This window comes from Coregonus clupeaformis, unplaced genomic scaffold (assembly GCF_020615455.1).
Source record: "Coregonus clupeaformis isolate EN_2021a unplaced genomic scaffold, ASM2061545v1 scaf0300, whole genome shotgun sequence".
Lineage (NCBI taxonomy): Eukaryota > Metazoa > Chordata > Actinopteri > Salmoniformes > Salmonidae > Coregonus > Coregonus clupeaformis.
The window spans coordinates 399,654-405,000 of record NW_025533755.1 but is presented as its reverse complement, the minus strand read 5'-3'; positions in this window follow the sequence as shown (position 1 = coordinate 405,000).

Here is a 5,347-nt window from a genome sequence, read left to right as displayed (position 1 = left end):
TAGTACCAGTCAAAAGGTTGGACACCTACTGATTCCAGGGTTTTTCTTAATTTTTTCTATTTTCTACATTGTAGAATAATAGTGAAGACATCAAAACTATGAAATAACACATATGGAATCATGTAGTAACCCAAGAAAGTGTTGAACAAATCAAAAATATATTTTAGATTCTTCAAAGTAGCCACCCTTTGCCTTGATGACAGCTCTGCACACTTATCATTCTCTCAACCAGCTTCACCTGGAATGCGTTTCCAAAAGTCTTGAAGGAGTTCCCACATATGCTGAGCACTTGTTGACTGCTTTTCCTTCACTCTGCGGTCCGACTCATCCCAAGCCATCTCAATTTGGTTGAGGTCAGGGGATTGTGGACGCCAGGTCATCTGATGCAGCACTCCATCACTCTTCTTCTTGGTCAAATAGCCCTTACACAGCCTGGAGGTGTGTTGGGTCATTGTCCTGTTGAAAAACAAATGATAGTCCCACTATGCGCAAACCAGATGGGATGGAGTATCGCTGCAGAATGCTGTGGTAGCCATGCTGGTTAAGTGTGCCTTGAATTCTAAATAAAATCACAGATAGTGTCACCAGCAAAGCACCCCCACACCATCACACCTCCTTCTCCATGCTTCACGTTGGAAACCACACACGCGGAGATAATCTGTTCACCTACTCTCAGACCAAAGGACTGATTTCCACCGGTTTAATGTCCATTGCTCGTGTTTCTTGGCTCAAGCAGGTCTCTTCTTCTAATTGGTGTCCTTTAGTAGTGGTTTCTTTGCAGCAATTTGACCATGAAGGCCTGATTCACACAGTCTCCTCTGAACAATTGATGTTGAGATGTGTCTGTTACTTGCACTCTGTGAAGCATTTATTTGGGCTGCAATCTGAGGTGCAGTTAACACTAATTAACTTATCCTCTGCAGCAGAGGTAACTCTGGGTCTTCCTTTCCTGTGGCGGTCCTCATGAGAGCCAGTTTCATCATGGCGCTTGATGGTTTTTGTGACTGCACTTGAAGAAAGTTTCAAAGTTCATGAAATTTTCCAGATTGACTGACCTTCATGTCTTACAGTAATGATGGACTGTCGTTTCTCTTTGCTTATTTGAGCTGTTCTTGCCATAATATGGACTTTGTCTTTTGCCAAATAGGGCTATCTTCTGATTGGCTCAAACAACTAATTAGCTCAAACGCATTAAGAAGGAAATAAATTCCACAAATTAACTTTTAACAAGGCACACCTGTTAATTGAAATGCATTCCAGGTGACTACTTCATGAAGCTGGTTGAGAGAATGCCAAGAGTGTGCAAAGCTGTCATCAAGGCAAAGGGTGGCTACTTTGAAGAATTTCAAATCTCAAATATATTTTGATTTGTTTTACACTTTTTTGGTTACTACATGATTCCATATGTGTTATTTCATAGTTTTGATGTCTTCAATATTATTCTACAATGTAGAAAATAGTAAAAAATTAAGAAAAACCCTGGAATCAGTAGGTGTCCAACCTTTTGACTGGTACTATATATTCTAGTAAAACTGTTGTCTGTAAATTTTATCTGTAAATGCTCTCAATAAATGCGAGACAGATTTCTCTAAAGGTCAATAAAGTGAAGTGAAATGAAGACAAATGAACTTGTTTCAACTGAACACATAAGAGACTTTAGTGTTGACTAGAAATAGGATGTTGAACATAATTCTATTTGCACAGTTAAAAGCTGGATACAGAAGGGTTGCAAATCAAACTGAGCTTCTTGAAATAAGATAGTGCTTGCCATGGGCAGGGCAGCCAGTTGTCAGACTTACAGAGAGACATACAGTTCAGTACAGTACATGCAGATTAGGTAGCAGTTGCCAGGTCGTCACTAGTTACCACAGCCACAAAGTCATAAACCCCACCTATTTCTACAATTTATCTTCTTAAAATATTATTTTAAACCTAACCATAACCACACTGCTAACCTCATGCCTTACCTTAAATTAAGACAACAAAAAAAAGCACATTTTTGTTTTAATTAATTTTGCGATATAGCCATTTTGACTTTGTTTCTGTTATCTATTGGGAACCCAGTTGCTGTGACACATGCTAGATTATATGACTTCCCATGTGGCAAGAAGCCTGGTTCCAGATCTGTTAGAGGCATTGAGTTCCAGTATATAGTGTTGTTGTGTCGGGGAAAGCATAAGTTATAGCCTGGTTCCAGATCTGTTTGTGCGGTCTTGCCAACTCCTGTAGTCAATGGAGTGACAATGACCACAGGAGCTGACAAGACAGCACAAATAGATCTGGGACTAGGGTAAGGAACGTTTTTAAAGTTAAGATAGAATGACAAAGTGCAGCACCAGAAGTGAGAGGTGGGTGGGTGGTGCCAGGAAATACCAGCCGATCCAAGACATTGAGCTAAGAACATTGTCTACATACTCACCTTGATGCTTTAGTAGGCCGACATGTTTCATGGGTTGGATATAATTGGCTTTGACTGAAGAATTTCTGTATAACAGTAAAAATACCCACCAGTCTATGAGGAGCTACTAAACATTATGATTGAAGTGACTTCAGTAGCCTTGCAACAAGGGTACAAACATCAAAGATTGGATATTCTTGGTTCAAGGCTCGTTATATAGGCTACCCTTTTCACACTACTGAGCCGAATCAAGCCGAGCTGCAGTGCGCTGACCTGGTTACACAGCACATCTACCGTACAAACGGAGGAGCTTCATTTCAGCCAGTTTTCTACAGCAGGAAAAGAATCCTGCAGCAACAGGAAATGTGAATTATTATGGGGATTATAATTAAATTGACATTTTTTGTAGAGGTTGATACATTTTCCGTAAGGGAAAATCAAGTCTGAAATGTCAAAGTGGAAATTACAAACTTCAGAATACTTTTTAAACCTCAAATACGCTGCAAGTTTTAAAATGTCCTGCATTGCAGGAAAGTTATCCTGCAACAGGGTGATCAAATTATGATCCTACATCTGTAGCCGATTGAACCGCGCTGAGAAAGGATTGGAGCTTGGTTTGGGTCAGTTAACACGATAGTGTAAAAAGGATAGCTGATAAGATCATTGTCCTGCCTTCTCTCAGTAGACTCCAATATGTCTCAGTAAGCTCTCCTACGCTATATTAATAACAAGGCTGGGAGAGTTTCTGGCTGCTGAGATTGACTGGTAGAGCTGGGACGATAAACCATAGCGATCACTTACCGCAGGCATTTTGCTGATATCGTTCATTACGATAAGTAGCCTACACTAGAGAAATATGTTTGAAATGAAATATGTTTGATAATATGGGTGATTGTTAATGGAACAATTGATGGCTACAACCATCCAACTAGTAGTAGTAGTTTAAAGGATATTTTTTTTAAACTATGGTGCACATTAATGTTAGAAACTTGATCATTATCGCATCAATTCAGGCAATTTATCGCAATATGGATTTTTGTCCAGATCGCCCAGCTGTACTGACTGTATGCCACTTAGAAGACACTCGTCCCCAGCTAAATGACTTACGGTACAGTGCGTGTACAGGATCCCTGTGGGAACTGAACCCACGACCTCACCACACCCTAATCCAACTGAGCCAAACAGGACCACCATGTGTAGGCTATATAGGGCTGGATTCCTAGTCCTGGACTAAAAAATAAACTTGACGGTGAATCCCCATGAAAAATGCTTTTCAGTCCAGGAGTAGGCTTAATCTGTGTCCCGGGAAACCAGCCCTTGGTGTAACAGTTTAGGCCTAGCGTATATGATTGTCATAAAAAATTGTCAAAACCAGTCATACCTCTTTCTGTCTCTTCTCAGCTGCCTCTGCTAGCTGACGTCTCCTCGTCTCCTGTGAAGGAAGCAGAACATGATGTTGAGTGTTTCACTCATAAAATTACATAGACAAGGGATTTACAAGGACCTGTGGTTTCACTGTATTTGAAGGGGGTATGTAAAAGCTAGCTACAGTATGTATGAGGTAGCCTATTTATAAACATCATTCACATGACACCATAATATGAGCATTACGATTATCATTCATATTAACATCCATAACGCAGGGGGGGGAGGCATTTTCAAAATTATGTCTCTTAGAAGAAAAATGTAACCAGGTTAACCTGGATCCTAGATCCGTTTGTGCTGTCATGTCATGTTTGGCGTGACAAAGGTTTGGCAAGGAGTGACATAATGGCACAAACAGACTGGTGCACAGGCTATAATCAGGTAAGGGGCGGGTCCGAAACCAGGTAGTTTGGGTTCAGACCCCGCCCCTACCTGGTTACATTAATTTAAACATTGAACAACAAATACTGTGTAGCTAGACTCATGGCCATCTGTTTTGGACTTGCCCAGTAATTAAACATTTCTGGGCAAATGTCAAAACAGAGCTGGAGGGCATTTTCATATTGTCCTATAGGAATAGAGTATGGCTATTTGTACTGGGGTGTCATCGGGAACATGCCCTCACTTACCTTAGCATAGCTCAATCTTCTTAAAAAATTACTTTGTGGCCCTCGAATGCATTCTCCTTAACTGGATAAAAGACCAGCCACCAACAATAAATAAGTGGTATTGTGAGATCTTTGAAGTGTTACCATTGGAGAAAATGAGTGCTATATTTTTAGAAACAAGGGAGGAGATTTCTATACAATACGGGACCCCTTTTTGCTATCTCTTCCCCCTAATCTTGCAGACACCCTAAGAAGTGTCAATATGAACATTTTATTAATCTATGGGTCAACTGGACCCTGGTCGCTTCCGTATAGGTCTTTATACTGTGCTAGGGGTATTTTCTCCTGAACAGCTAATCATGGCTACCCGGACTATTTGCACTGCCCCCCCCCACCACCCACCCCACCCACCCCATCTTTTTACGCTGCTGCTACTCTGTTAATTATTTATGCATAGCCACTTTAACTCTACCCACATGTACATATTACTTCAACTACCTCAACTAGCCGGTGCCCCCGCACATTGACTCAAGCACCGGTACCCCCCTGTATATACAGCCTCCCTACTGTTATTTTATTTTACTTCTGCTCTTTTTTCTCAACACTTTTTTGTTGTTGTTTTATTTTACTTTTTTATTAAAAATAAATGCACTGTTGGTTAAGGGCTGTAAGTAAGCATTTCACTGTAATGTCTGCACCTGTTGTATTCGGCGCATGTGACCAATAAAATTTGATTTGATTTGATTTGACTAAATACAGCCACACATTTTGCGACAATCAAATAAAAAAAGTAATGTAAGTAAAAGATGAATAATGTTAATGAAATTAATTAGGAGAGAAAAAATATTAAAGTAATGAAACATTAAAGAGCAGAGAACATATAATTCTTATTGTTTTTGTATGGTTTTGATTTTGG